Source organism: Pogonomyrmex barbatus, unplaced genomic scaffold (genome assembly GCF_055798465.1).
Source record: "Pogonomyrmex barbatus isolate J1 unplaced genomic scaffold, ASM5579846v1 scaffold3, whole genome shotgun sequence".
NCBI lineage: Eukaryota > Metazoa > Arthropoda > Insecta > Hymenoptera > Formicidae > Pogonomyrmex > Pogonomyrmex barbatus.
The window spans coordinates 8,900,108-8,916,843 of NW_028297127.1; the positions used below are offsets into that span (position 1 = coordinate 8,900,108).

The 16,736-nt window shown below is 36.4% G+C and overlaps 1 long non-coding RNA gene across 1 annotated transcript; it reads right to left on the reverse strand.

Moving 5' to 3' along the window:
• Nucleotides 1–999: 999 nt before the first annotated feature.
• Nucleotides 1,000–9,845, reverse strand: LOC148935993 (uncharacterized). Its single transcript, XR_016139831.1, has 2 exons — nt 9,722–9,845; nt 1,000–2,684 (listed from the first exon to the last, which is right to left on the reverse strand). It is a non-coding gene; the product is annotated as an uncharacterized LOC148935993 (long non-coding RNA).
• Between the last annotated feature and the right edge of the window lie 6,891 nt (nt 9,846–16,736).

The following is a 16,736-nucleotide window of genomic DNA, read 5'->3' on the forward strand; positions in this document are numbered from 1 at the left end:
TTTCATATTTTCACGTTTGAGAGTTACATGATCTCGCAAAATTGTACATGATCGTAAGTTCACGTGAAATTTTTCACTTTTTACGTTTCCGCTTTAGTCAGTCCACAATAAGTATTTAATCTTTAAGAAATTGACCAAACATAGTCGATTATTCTTTTCATATTCGATTATAATTGATCAATTTCTTACTTTTTAAAGCTTAAATCACTTATTGTGGACCGACACTTAGAGGAAAAGTTACATGATCGACCTCCTAGTGAGGACAGCACATAGGATGAATTCTCACTGAGTGCGTCACGCGCTTTGAGTATATAGACATGGAGAGGGAATATTGGCACCAAAAGTGTGTCCAAAGTATGTGCGAGAGAGAAAGATATACGAGTGATACTCGTCCTTTCTGCGCATGCAAAATTGACAGATACTATAGGCAAGCAATATATAGTGTGATGTAAAGAACAATAGGTGACAAGAACTGTCATAAATGATATTGTATAGGGATGTAATAGTGAAATAAATATTAATACATTAAATAAATATTAATATATACCATTAAGAAAATAATTTTTATTGATGTTTAAAATAAATCAATTTTGTAAACTTACATCTAATATAATTTTTTGTGTATTGAATCGGTAGCGCACTTAGCCTCGTGGAATAAACACAAATTAACGTAAATTACAATTATGCTTTTAATAAGTTGCGTTTTATGATGTCAAACATCTTGTTGCAAAATGTGTTCTGTCAATGCGCTGTTATTAAACTCTGTATGACAAACATCGTTAAACACTTTCATAGTCACAATTGTTTTAATATTTTTTCTAGTGCAAATTATATTATAATTTGATCGAATAATTGCTTCAGAGCATTGTGTTATTTTTATGACATCCAAAGGAAAAATTAAATTATCTTTGTTTTTGACAGTAATCAAAATTGAATATTAATGAGATGATTCTCGATATTAAATACGATGTAATAAAAGGGCAATGAGAATCAGCGCTGTTTATGGTGCGCAATTTACATTCTTTATTACAGTTTAAAAATATATAACATACGTTTCGACTCTAATTTGAGTCATCCTCAGTGTATACAAAAAATAAAGATACAAATACCGTGTTCATCTGACGTGTTCACTAACGTTAATTTCGCTAATTCGAATTATTATGATCGCATCGTCATGTCATCCTTAAAGAGATAGGACAGTTTTTAAGGATTGTCAATAATCGGATAGACACGGTTCACACAACCGAACAAAGCACGCGCAGGAATGCGGCGCGGTTCGCACCGAGCAGCACACCAACAACACATCCACATGCCTAGAGCTTCAGGCAGTGACTGAACGTGGTGACTCTACAAGTCAACAACTTGTCAACAAAACAAAGCCGGATTACAGTCTGCTCAAGACAGAAACGTTTGCGTGATGCAAGAATTCAGTATCAGATTGTGAATTCAAACAATTATTCTGTCTTTCAATAAAAAGCATCTCTGATCAGCCGTTTCTGCAAATTACGTTCTACAATCTAATACTTTTATACCGTTCTAATCAAAATCATGATCACAATTCAATCTATGTTCGGTAATGACTGAATGTGTGTTCGTGTTCCTACGTATATGACTCTGGTGTTCATGCAGTCTTGTTTTTAATCTCATTGTTTGTCCGACGTAGCACGCATCGCAGTTGCCGCAGCAGATCTTGTACACTACATTCCTTTTGGAACGCTGGTAGAGCATTCTTATGAACCCTGATCATGCCTCTCAATTTGTTCATACTAAAGTACGCGGGTTTTGCGTTAAAATCATCGACAATTTTTTTGAGTTTAGTCAATTTCCAGAACAAAGGATAAAATGAACCATTTTGTTCCTTGTGATTGCGCTGTTGCATTCGACATTCTTGATTTATTTTCTTGCCTAAATAACATTTTTAATCTCGAATGGATATTATCAAAGATAAAGTTGAGAGGGAAATCATTCAATAACAGAGTCTTAATCACTAAATTCAAGTTTTTTTGGTGGTTTCGGGTGGGACAATAAGAACGCTCTATCAACGAGTCCAGCAATAGTGCCTCTTTTTTGGGCGAGAGGGTGCTGGAAATGAAAATTGAGGTACCTTCTCGAGAATGTGGATTTATGAAACCAATCAATCTCGATGTTCTTATTAACAACTTTTAAGGTCAAGTCGAGAAAATTCAATTCGCTCCTCCCCACCTCAGCAGTGAATTGCAACCAAGAGTGGTACGACTTGAATCTTCCAAGCATCTCATCAATCAATCGAGAAGGAATGGCTATTGCAATGTCATCAACATATCTATAGAAAAAAGGCAAATGCGCCCTGACATCTTCAAGCACGCTCCAAATCTCTTAATACTAAATCGGCTATGATCGGAAATAATGGGGAATCCATGAGTGTTCCAAAGGTTTGCTTGTAGATTACATTGTCAAACATAAAAAAGATAGAATTGTAAGAATTAGACGACCGTAAGCGGTCATGAAAGAGATTCGGAATATAAACAGCTAACAGAGAGGAGCCGTCGTGGTCATGCAGACTAAGTGTCGGATTGGTAGACGAGAGATCCCGAGTTCAAATCCAGTCGGTCTCCGTTAATTTTTTCCGAATCTAATAGATATCTTTCAATCTCAGAAGTGAGATTCAGCCTATGTTACCTCAGAGAAGATTCAGCCTATGTTACCTGACAAGTCGATCGTTCAGGAGTGAACGGAAAAAGTCGTGGAGTAGTACTCCAAAGGAGTCGTGTCTGTCGTTCAAGAAGTGATCGAGGTCGGGAGCAGAAGCTCCAAGTTTCGGATAAAAATCCGATAGAGGAAGACTCGGTACATTCGGGACGAATGTAATACCAGAATGACCGAACTGTAAGAATTAGACGACCGTAAGCGGTTATGAAAGAGATTCGGAATATAAACAGCTAGCAGAGAGGAGCCGTCGTGGTCGTGCAGACTAAGTGTCGGATTGGTAGACGAGGGATCCCGAGTTCAAATCCAGTCGGTCTCCGTTAATTTTTTCCGAATCTAATAGATATCTTTCAGAATTTAGGACAAACGAGACTGCATTTAAAATTTCGTCCTTAGGGATGTCGCAATGCTTCGAGATGTCTCCCCAGCTTTGCAATATTGTCGATTGATAAATCGATAGGAACATTGGTGAACAAAGAGACTGCATCAAAAGACACAAGTGTATGGTCGTCATTCAATTGCATGCCAGACAACTCATTGGCCAGTTTAAAACTATTTTCTACATTATAGCGTGATCACGAAAGATTCTACGAAGGCTATTACTGACAAGTTGCGGGATATTCTGAAAACCTGAAAGAATTCTAATTACATATCCGACTTTATATAAGCACCTCTACTGTACTGACGGGATTCTCCCCAGAGCTTACGGGCTCCCAAAAATACATAAACAGGGATGCGCCCTCCGAATTATTGTCTTGTCGATTGATAGTCCTCTGTACAACTTGGCATCCTTCTTCAACAAACTCCTGTCAAAAAGTATCTCAAAGCCTTCAACACATGTAATGAAAATGTAACAGAAAATAATTTTAAACTGGCCAATGAGTTGTCTGGCATGCAATTGAATGACGACCATACACTTGTGTCTTTTGATGCAGTCTCTTTGTTCACCATGTTCTTATCGATTTATCAATCGACAATATTGCAAAGCACTGGGGAGACATCTCGAAGCATTGCGACATTCCTAAGGACGAAATTTTAAATGCAGTCTCGTTTGTCCTAAATTCTATCTTTTTTATGTTTGACAATGTAATCTACAAGCAAACCTTTGGAACACTCATGGATTCCCCATTGTTTCCAATCATAGCCGATTTAGTATTAAGAGATTTGGAGCGTGCTTGAAGATGTCAGGGCGCATTTGCCTTTTTTCTATAGATTTCTATTTTGATGACATTGCAATAGCCATTCCTTCCCGATTGATTGATGAGATGCTTGGAAGGTTCAACTCGTACCATCCTTGGTTGCAATTCACTGCTGAAGTGAGGGGGAGCGAATTGAATTTTCTCGACTTGACCTTGAAAGTTGTTAATAAGAACATCGAGATTGATTGATTTCATAAACCCACTTTCTCGGAAAGGTACCTCAATTTTCATTTCCAGCACCCTCTCGCCCAAAAAAGAGGCACTATTGCTGGACTCGTCGATAGAGCGTTCTTATTATTCCATCCGAAACACCACCAAAAAAACTTGAATTTAGTGATTAAGACTCTGTTATTGAATGATTACCCTCTCAACTTTATCTTTGATAATATCCATTCGAGATTAAAAATGTTATTCAGGCAAGAAAATAAATCAAGAATGTCGAATGCAACAGCGCAATCACAAGGAACAAAATGGAACAATACAACAAATACAATACATGGAACAATGGAACAAATAATCACTTTAACCTTTATTCCGAAAATTGCGATTAAACTCAAAAAAATTGTCGATGATTTTAACGTAAAACCTGCGTATGAACGTTAGTTAACCTTTAGTATGAACAAGTTGAGAGGCATGATCAGGATTCATAAGAACGCTCTATCAGCGGTCCAAAAGGAATGTAGTGTACAAGATCTGCTGCAGCAACTGCGATGCGTGCTATGTCGGACAAACAATGAGACAATTAAAAACAAGATTGTATGAACACCAGAGTCATATAGGAACACGAACACACATTCAGTCATTACCGAACATAAATTAGATTGCGATCATGAATTTGACTGGAACGGTGTGAAAGTATTAGACTGTGAACGTAACTTGCAAAAACGATTAATTTCAGAGATGCTTTTTATTAAGAGACAAGAATAATTGCTTGAATTCACAGGATTATTCGGATACTGAATTCTTACACCACGCATACATTTCGGTCTTGAGCAGGCTGTAATCTTGGCTTTGTTTTGATGACAAGCTGTTGACTCGTAGAATCACTGCGTTCAGTCACTGCCTTGAGCTCGAGACACACGGATGCGTTGTTGATGTGCTGCTCAGTACGAACCGTGCTGCACTCCTGCGCGTGCTTTGTTCGGTGTGTGAGCCGTGTCCATCCGATAATCGACAACCCTTAAAGACTGCTCTATCTCTTTAGTGTCGGTCCACAATAAGTATTTAATCTTTAAGTCGTAAGAAATTGACCAATCATAATCGATTATTCGTTTCATATTCGATTATAATTGGTCAATTTCTTACGTCTTAAAGCTTAAATCACTTATTGTGGACCGACACTTAAGGATGATGATCATAATTCAACGAAATCAACATTAGTGAGCATGTCGGATGAACACGGCATCTTATCCATATTTTTATATTTTTATTTTATTTTTCATTTTTGTATACACGGAGGATGACTCAAACTAGAGTCGAAATATATGTCATATTTTTCAATTTGTAATAAGGAATGTAAATTGCGCTGATTCTCATTTGCCCTTCTATTATTTATTTCATAATATATTTGTATATATATATATATATATATATATACAATATATATATATATATATATATATATACATTTTTAAGGTGCTTCCAATCTTAAGATATTTATTTCGCACAAAGTATCTCGCACAAATTAATATATATTAATATATATATATAATTAATATATATATATATAATTAATATATATATATATATATATAGAAATAGAGAGGTTATGTTTATGCATGATTTTACTTTGATATTAGGTTAGTGCTCGCTCATGTGTTGCATTGATTTGCAGCGATGCGGCGGCGGCGACGCATTTAATGTGAACGATGTTATCTTTAAGTGTCGGTCCACAATAAGTATTTAATCTTTAAGTCGTAAGAAATTGACTAATCATAGTCGAGTATTCTTTTCATATTCGATTGGTCAATTTCTTACTTCTTAAAGCTTAAATCACCTATTGTGGACAGACACTTAGTTTATCTCTTGTCGCATCGTAAGTGTCGGTCCACAATAGGTGATTTAAGCTTTAAGAAGTAAGAAATTGACCAATCGAATATGAAAAGAATACTCGACTATGATTAGTCAATTTCTTACGGCTTAAAGATTAAATACTTATTGTGGACCGACACTAACGCAATGGATGACGCAACGCATGACGCGCTCAGTGGAAATTCACCCATAGACATTTGTACTATATACTAGACAGGTGCATTCATTTACGCAGTGTTTTATGCATCCACTGCTTTCTCATCTACTTGTTACGTAATCGAAATTTACCGAACGGATAATTGCGTGAATAACTGCACGGATCGTATCTTCCAATAGAAATTGAGCCAATTGATTGAATGATAAATAAAGAGACAATTTTATACATAAATTTATATTCGAATAATTAAAATATAATAAAATTTTTTTATTATATAAAAGATATTTTATTGATATTAAATTTAATTGATATAAATAATGGATATTATAAAAAATATTTAATCTATGAATTTTATTTAAAAGTTAGATATTAATTTTTTGTGAATTATATTTTATTATTCTTATTTTTTTATTTTACTTTATTTTTATTTTAATTATATCTTATTATTCTTATTTTATTTGAATCATTTATTTGTTTCTGACCCTTTTCGCTTCTTATTTTAATAAAATTTATTTTGGTGTTTGTTACGCAGTACTGAAAGCAGAGTATCCAAAGTAGGACTTCCGAGATAGCTGCACAGATGAGATACATCCCTGCATAAACGAACGACGAACTGCGCTGCAGTCACTTCGCAAACGGAGTAAACGAACGACATTTGCGATAGTGACTGCATAAACGAATACACCAGACCGCTAACTCCTCTATTTATTGGTGCTTACGATAATCCAAGTTCTAGAGACACTATAATCAGAAACTGGCCACGACTTTGATCCGTCAATCAGAGCTTCTGATCCGCAAGTTTGGCTAAATCCTATGAGAAAGAAAGAAATATACATCATCTCACTCTAACCAAGCAATATTTTTTACTTTGCATGTGCATTGATTTAAGTATATTGTGAATGTGTTAAAAACGTGGAAAGCGTGATAATATATTATTAAATAATAGAGATACTAAAATTGCAAAATATAGTCATAAATAATTAATTATAATCAATATAAAAAAATGGGTGGATGTTCATTTTTTTACTTAAATTTTATTTTATATTGTAATAAAGTTTGTTTATAATAATAATAATAAATAATAATTATAATAATAAATATGTATAATAATCCTTTCTAAAAAAAAGCATGATATCGATACTTGCATCTCTCGAAATTTTCTCCAAGTTTATTGTTGACGCTTTTCTGCTTTTCTCTCGCTGTGCTAACTTTGTGAATAGCTGTCATTGTATTCATTGTATTGATTTCACAGAGGATCGTTTTGACAATTGTGTATCAAAAAGTTAAAAATATTATAGTGTAACAGTAGTATAATAGTATTATATTAATTTTTGCTCTTATGCTGAAAAAGATAAATAGCGGGAAAAAATAAATAAATAAATTTAAAATCGTTAAAATTAAAGGATATATATAATAAATTAATAAATTGATATATAATTATTGGTAATATAATTATATAAAATAAAGTTTAAATATACATATTTTATTACCTTTAAAACGCTTATGTTTTTAAAGTATAATATTACAATTTAAGATTAATGTAGTTAATGTATTTGGCAATAAATAGAAATAGCCAAAAGATGGCGGACCAATCAAAAGTTGCTTTTTCGTGACCAATCTCTGATTATAGTCTCTATCCAAGTCGAGTTAGTTTCATTAGGATTAAAAAATATAATACACATAACCATTTAGTATCTTCATGAATCATGACTCAACGCTGTTTAGGATACGATTGTTTTTTTTTTTTCGATGTCTTCTCGAGTGAAGAGAACGGTTAAAGTGGCTTTACAAGCCGTCCAACGATGTATCCGATAACAGGTTAAATCACGTATTCACGTATTCCATAATAAATCTGTTTCGTAAAATGTTTACCATGGGGCCATGAAAAAACGGAATCATTCTGATTGATTAGCCCCCCACCATATTTCCTTTCCGTTACTATCCCTTCCGTTATTTTCTTTTTCATAGGGATACCTTATATTCCTTAAGTTGAGTTAATTGTGATTAGCTGGTAGAAGATATCGAAAATATTATAAATAAAGTAATTTTGCAAATTTAAAATATTTATAATTTTAATTATTTATCCTATTTAGCATTATTATCACATAATTAACAAAATGTTATCAAACATTATCATTATTAACAAAATTAAATTATTGTAATATCTTAATATTTAATTAAAACTTATATATAATAATAAACTTATATATAATTATGTTTATTAAAGAGGCACATACCAACATTATTTTCTTCTTTCGTAAATATATCTGCAGTAGACATTTTTTTCTTAAAATCAGATTTGCTTGCGTAAATAAACTAACTAATTCAACTCGGAGAATATAAGACAATATATAAGTATATAAATATATTATATTACTTATAATAGCTTCGATATCTTCTACCAGCTAATCACAGCTAACTCAACTCAAGAAATATAAGACAGCGTTGAGTTGAGTTGAATTGTTATGACTTATGAAGATACTAGATGGATATGTGTATTATTTTTTGGTCCTAGTGGAACTAACTCGAACTTGGATTATCGTAAGCACTCTGGAGGTTTACGACAAATGATCAGATCTCTGATCGGACAAAGCAGTGGCACTCATAGACTCTCTAAATTTTCCACTAATCCGGATGAGAGCGTCCTGTTTGACCACATTGCAATTGGACACAGCCACTTACAGTGACCAATGCCTGGAGATTTTCTACCGGATCAACCAATCAAATAATTTTATTTTAAATTGGCCAATCGACAGTGGGCAATCGGGCGCCATCCATCCGGATCAATGATCTCTGTCTCAGCATTGATCGGATCAGTCATTGTGAACCAACGAAGCATAAAAACATTTTTGTTGAAAAGTAATTCTTTTTTTATTTTTTTTATATAAAATATTAAATAATTTTACGAAATATAAAATAAAGTTCATAATAAATTGGAATTTATATATTGTAATATTTTTTTGTACTAAACATTTCTTTCTGTGAAAATAATCTATTTCAAAGCTTGAAGTTATATTGAAAAAGTGCAAAATCGCGCAAAGTTAATAAAAATATCTTATTAAAAAATTGTTAAATAAAAAATAGTTATGAAAATAAAAACATCAAGTTAAATGTGCAACGCATATTTTTGCAAGACCCAAATTTTTATCATTTTTTGTAATTTTACATGTTACATGTGATCTTTTTATAGTAAATTAACTTAACACACGTTTTTATTTTATAGAAATCCAATGTCCAATAATACTTTTGTTTATCTATTTTTTTTTAATCTTCTTGGTCTTCTTAGTCTTCTTACATTATTTTTTTACAGCAAAATTTAATTATTTTATATATAGCTTTGCAGAATATAACAAATGGATATGTTATTAATAATGGAATATTTTTTTTTTAACGATGAAGAGATTAATAATGACGAGTTTGATTGGGAAATAGCACGCCAGAGAACTGTAAGAATTAGACGACCGTAAGCGGTCATGAAAGAGATTCGGAATATAAACAGCTAACAGAGAGGAGCCGTCGTGGTCGTGCAGACTAAGTGTCGGATTGGTAAACGAGGGATCCCGAGTTCAAATCCAGTCGGTCTCCGTTAATTTTTTCCGAATCTAATAGATATCTTTCAATCTCAGAAGTGGGATTCAGCCTATGTTACCTCAGAGAAGATTCAGCCTATGTTACCTGACAAGTCGATCGTTCAGGAGTGAACGGAAAAAGTCGGGGGTAGTACTCCAAAGTCGTTGTCGGTCGTTCAAGAGAAATGAACGGGAAAAAAGTCGTGGAGTAGTACTCCAAAGGAGTCGTGTCGGTCGTTCAAGAAAGTGATCGAAAGTCGGGAGCAGAAGCTCCAAGTTTCGGATAAAAGTCCGATAGAGGAAGACTCGGTACATTCGGGACGAATGTAATACCAGAATGGCCGAACTGTAAGAATTAGACGACCGTAAGCGGTCATGAAAGAGATTCGGAATATAAACAGCTAACAGAGAGGAGCCGTCGTGGTCGTGCAGACTAAGTGTCGGATTGGTAGACGAGGGATCCCGAGTTCAAATCCAGTCGGTCTCCGTTAATTTTTTCCGAATCTAATAGATATCTTTCAGAACAATATCTAAAAATCAATAATTTCTTTGAAGATGTTTTTTTTATCGATGTAAGAAATCCCCAAATAATCTCCCAAATAAGAAGGGAGAGTGTGCGTCACGGCGGGCCCGACCACAAACCAGTCGTGAAAAATTGTAATTATTTTGCGAAAAAATATCGCCTCAACCAGGAATCGAACCTGGATCTCCTGCTTACCGAGCAGACATCTTATCCTTTCGATCGAGGCATGTGATGATATTTATCGCAAGTAACGTGTTTAAAATAACATCAACAATACAATGATACACATATATACGTATATTACAATATACATATATACATGTATTCTCTCGAATTCTCACGACCGATACTCTAGAGAGATGATGGTCCTATTCTCTTGATGTTTTTCTTTAACAGATAATAATAAAACTGCATTATTATAACTTTTATTTATATTATCTTATATTTATAATAATATTTTGATATTATTTTATTATTGTACATTTTAAATTATTACATTTTCGTATTTAAAGAAATACTTTTAAACAATTGATACAAACTTTTGGACTAGCATTATTGGAAAATGATGATTCTCCTAAATTACCACCAGCTGCCAGTAATAATAATTTTATTATATTTTATATAATAATATACATACATATTTAACATAATGATATAATAAATAAATATTTTCTAGATTTAAAAAAAAGTATAATAGGCAGGAATGGAACTCGGGTCGACAGATTGATAGTAGAGGGCCGAGCGCCCGAACTACTCGATTTCGGCGATGGCTTTTACGCAGTCGGTATATAAGAAACACAATAAACTTTAAATCAATTTTTCTCGAAAATAATTAAATGTTACGTCCTATCCTTTTACTCAAATACTCTTTTAGTAGAGTACTTTAACATATATAAGTTTTTCCGAAATCATCGTCATCCCTTTGTTAGACTGACGAAAGATACATGTTGTATGTTGATTGAAGAATTAGTATTTATGTTTCAGATATCACGAAAAACTGCGATAGCTCATGAATTGCAGGTACAATAAATTAAAAATTTTCCATTTGTGTAACACCATTAAATTCTTAATGATTTTTTTAACCTTTTTAATTCACACTATGTTATTTTATTTAAATATTGGTATCGTTAAACTTCATTGCAACAGGATCTCATCAAAGAAGTGTTAGGCAGGAATTTTTAACATGTATGTCACAAACATCACTAAGACATTCTCTTCATGCAACTGTTAATGCACTGAATTGTGTTTTGAATAATTGGATTCGTTTTCCTGTAACTACTGATAGAATTCAAAGAATCAAACAAGGGTAATAATTACTAATTCTATGATATATGTATGTATATATGTAAAGATTCTAATAACACAAGAACGTTCTCAGAATGTCCTCAGGATGTCTTATTAAATGAGCCAGATATCCTGAGGACTACCTATTATGATCCTGAAACGTAAACAGGACGTCCTGTGGACTAGCAAATGAGCGCCTCATTACATCCTCGAGACGTCTTCAGGACGTCCTTCACTCAGCCTCAGGCTATCCTGAGGACTTTCTTAAGACGACTTTAGAATGACTTCAGAATGACTTTAGGGACATCCTGAAAACGATCGTGTTCCGATATTGACTGCTAGTATTGAAAATCTATAATATACGTGATATCCCTTACGGAAAATAAGTGGAAAAAAATAAAAAAATAAAAAAAATGAGAGAAATTAATGAAACCTCTTTTATCTCCTATTACCGCATGTTTCTAAAACTGGTCCATCCACTTGGAGATCCTGCTTGATATCGCTTAACCTCTGTATTGGGATGAAACCTGTTACTGAGATAAAGACATAAGTGATTTACAAGTGAGTTATAAGTGAGTACAGGATTTCGGCTTAAAATATGATAAATCTGGTTAATGAATGTTACTATTATATATTGCATAAATAATCTCAATTTTAAAATTTCGATTGCACATGTAATTCTTGTAGATAATTTAATTACATATATAAAACCGTGAACCTATATTATGTTTAATGAGAATCATTTTCCTTATGAAAATTGTTGTATATATTTTGCTTATTTGTTTATGAATTTGTTAATAATTGTATTAAATATGGGAAATATTTTTCTCATTTATATATTATAGTTAATTAAGAAAGATAATAATTAATAATGTTTCATTATTTATTTATTAAAAAGATCTAAAAAATGATAATTGAATGACGATAATATTTATGTCGATAATATTTCATGACAAATGTTACATTATTTTACATCATTATTTAGTACACTGATGACGAATGTCGAAAAATGACCTTAAATTATCGTCATAATGGCGTCATCTTACTACTTGAACCAGAATGTTACTATGTTATCATGATATTATGATATTTTTAAAATATCGCAGATTTCAAATTTGCTCATATAGTCGAAAGTCGCAACAACTAATTTAAACAAACTCGGGACAAGGTGAGACAGCATTATGTCTGTCGCATTGAACTCAATGGAATGATAATTTTAATAATAACAAATCGATGACAATATGTCAGCATCAATCTACTATTCACAACTTAACGACAACTTGTATTGTCAATTTGTCATCCGCAATTACTAACATGTTGATAGCAAATTGGCGACAACTTGAAAACAACTCATCATCGGTATGCTATCCACACTCAATAGCATAACAACAACATAACGGCAACATATGCCAAATAACGAATGCTGCATATGCTGATAATATACTAAATGTTCTGTGCCAGTTTCTCTGATAAAAATGGCGGACAGAATCGGACAGAACAGACAAGATTTTTATCGGTTTCTGTTAGCTGTTTATTTTACAATTTATTTTACATTTTTTTATACAGACAAAATCAACAGCTTACAATTTAGCTGATAGAAATCATATCCATTTCTGTCCGATTTTTGTCCATAATTTTTACCAGAGTTGTGCATTGTAAATATTTCGAAACAACACTGACAATGTTCAAGAAATAATAGAGAATATATAAACTTATTATTTTTGAAACAACAACGTGTGTCCAGAAATTGCATTTTTTAACAAAATGACAATAAAATTATATCAGAAGAAATTTTTAAACAGATTTCAAGACAGCAAACTGTTTCAAAAACATTTCTAATATAACTATATTATCATTTAATCAAAATTGTATTAATTAATCAGGGAATGTTGTTAATTTTTATTTATTATTATATTTCTATTTTATTTTACTATATTATGTGTAATATGATTAATATAAAGTAGAAATATACATACATCAGTTATTTAATATATGTATAGGTTAATATATGTATATTTGTAAGTATAATTAGAAATTAATATTTACAACTTGTATATAAATCTGGAAAACTATATGTCTTTTTGCTGAAAAGTTGCCATAAACGTGTGATCTTATGTGACATTTCATATTATCAATACTTTGTTAGCATTGAACTACAATTATAAATTTTCATGTTTGATGTGATTATCACATATGATGATCCGATGTCACATATATGTGACAGCGGATGAAAATCATTATATATGTTTTGTTGCCGTCATGTTTTCATCATAATGCTCAAGATAAAATGATTAATCATTTATTGGTGACATGTTGTTGATATTGTAACGGCAGGGCCGTTACTATTTGTAGAGTAAATATATATATATAGATATACACATGGCTTATTCATCCTACGCTATCTATCCTGCTTGCACGCACACCGCTCGCGCTATCTCGCTTGCATGTACGTCGCTCACGCTATCTCGCTCGTGGTGCTCCCACGCGATACCGACTCCCTACCACCGGGCCGATGGCGCACAGTGGGGAACGCCATCCGTATATAAGTCTGGCCGAGACATCGGGACTAGATCCCATCCTGCGATCCAACTCCTGACACGACCTGACCAGTATCTATTACCTCGGGGCCAAGGTTTCGCTTGGCTCTGCCGGGTTTCACCGGCTTTCTCTATCTTGAGGTTTCGCTCAGCCCAGTCGGATTTCGCCAATTCCTGTCACCACTCCTCGGTCTAAGATTTCGCTTAGCTCTGTCGGATTTCGCCAACTCCTGTTACCACTTCGCGGGTTGAGATTTCGCTCACCGGGTTTTGCCGGTTTCCTGCTAAGGCAGGGCTCGACGTGACACTCGGTCCTGTCCGCAATACCTAGCCGTCCTAACCTGACATTAACTTGTAAGACTTGTAAGTGCATGCAAATACCACGCGATAAAGATTAAGTCCGTTAGTCATAAACCGGTAGCTCTAAGTTCTTTCGTTGTAACCGCGCTGTAGTCGCGTGTAAATAAACCGTTGTCGCATCTGTCTTGCGCCTCTCGCCGCCTTGCGTCTTCGCTTACCGTCTTTGCTACCAGTGACACTGCGACATCTCCCGGCCCTGCACTCTGTATTTATCTTTTTCTAAATAAACTATCTTTTCGCTGCCTATGTTCGCATAAGCTTGAGTCTCCTCTCCTTTCGAATCACCCATGGCCTCGATAGTACCGATAATATTGACACGTTGCGACAACAACTGCATCAATTTGTGACCCGGAGCTGTTCCTCGAACAAGACACCGCCGCCATGCCAACTGAGAAAAAAGCGACGCCGAAACTACTCGAACCAACTTCTGACCGCGTCGAGCCAACGCTACCCGACCCCACCGCGATCCTAGATCGAATCCGCAAATGGAGCCTCTGCTTCGATCGCAAAGACCCGTTCGCATTCCTTGAACGACTAGAGGAGCTGAGGCGATCCTACCGCTATGCCGACGAGTTGTTCCTCCTAGGGCTACCAGAGATGTTGCGCGGAAATTCCTTGTTATCGCAACAACTACGAGGACTGGACCATCTGGGACTTCTGCATCGTCTTCCGGTTAAAGTACCTCCCACCCGAGATCAAGATGCCCAAGCCCAAAGGCAAAGACTGGGAGAGTTCTTCGATCAGTACGCGCAGTACGGACCTGCTGGCCATGATGAGGCGCGCTGCGGGGGCTATTCGCCACAGGAAAAAGATCGTTTGCTATACAACAACTTGAACTCCAGTTACTAGCTATACATCCGATCAACAGAAGCCACCAGCATCGCGGAGTTAAGCGCCAGGGCAGCCGAGCACGAAAGGGTCCTCCGTCGGCAGAAGGAGGAACAACCATCGACCTGAAGCGTACCTAGCTCGCCGATCGCTACCGCCGCCTACAACAGAGAAGAATGCTGTTGGCGGTGCAAGCAACGAGGCCACATCCGCCTCGATTGTAAGAGACCACCGCGCAAGTTCTGCTCTCACTGTGGCAAGGATGGCGTGTTCACCCGAGACTGCCACCCCCCGGCAGAAAACGGCACCCGGGCCGGGGAACCAGCGGCCGCCGCCTGTCCCGAATCAGAACCTCATAAAGTTTACGCCTTTAGGCCGCATCTAAAGATCCAATTCGATCGGCATCTGTGGGCTCGACTCCAGCTCCGAGGTCTCGTTCGTGAGTCCCGCCATTGCAAAACGAGCCCGATACTGCGGCCACTCCCCTTGGGGGTGTACCCAGTAGCCCAGCAGATCAATTTGGCCGACGGCACCACGGTCCCAATCATACATACACAATAGACCTACCGATCACCATTACCAACCGCACCGTGATCCACACGTTCCAAGTCATGCCGAATCTCAGCGGGCCGATCCTAATCGGCATCGATCTCTGGACTAAACTCGGGGTCGCCCTCCCCGCATCCTCGATCACTAATACCAGCGACCAGCCCGTGGTAGGAGAGATTTCGGCCGGGCTGACGCCATGCACCGCAGACGAAGACCAGCGACTACGAGAGTTTCTCCATCGGGAGCTAGCCTTCAAGACTGTACGCGGCCCGACCGATCGCCTCGAGCACGGGATCCGTCTAACGACCGACCAGCCAATTAAGCAGCGGTACCGACCGCGTAATCCGACCATGCAGGCCAGATAATAGTCCGCAAGTTGGAAGAGGCCGGCGTAATCGAGTTATCCCTGGAGTTCCCCGGTGATGCTCGTAAAAAAGAAGGACGGCATGTATCGGTTCTACATCGACTTCCGGAAATTGAATGACGTCACACAAAAGGACGCCTATCCCTTGCCGCATATTGCGGTTACGCTCGATAAGCTGCATGGTCAAATACCTCACCACGTTGGATCGTAAGAACGGGTACTGGCAAGTCCCGCTGGCATCCGAAAGCAGACCAGTCATCGCGTTCACCGTGCCGGGGAGGGAACTCATGCAATTCCGAACAATGCCGTTCGGTCTGCATTCGGCTCCTGCCACGTTCCAACGCCTCCAAGGACTCCATCTTGGGGCCAAAACTCGAACCCAATGTCCTCGTGTATGGACATCATCGTAGCCAGCCCGACCTTCAAGAGGCACTTGGAACACCTAGTCGAGGTTTTCCGGCGCCTGCGAGCCGCCAATCTCCGACTCAACGCCGACAAGTGCCACTTTTGCCAAGACAGCCTTCGATACTTGGGTCACCTGATTGACCACCGCGGAATCCGCACTGACCCCGCAAAGGTGAGTGCCATCGCCAGCACCCATCAACCTCCGGCAAGTTCGCCAGTTCCTAGGCTTGGCATCGTGATATCGA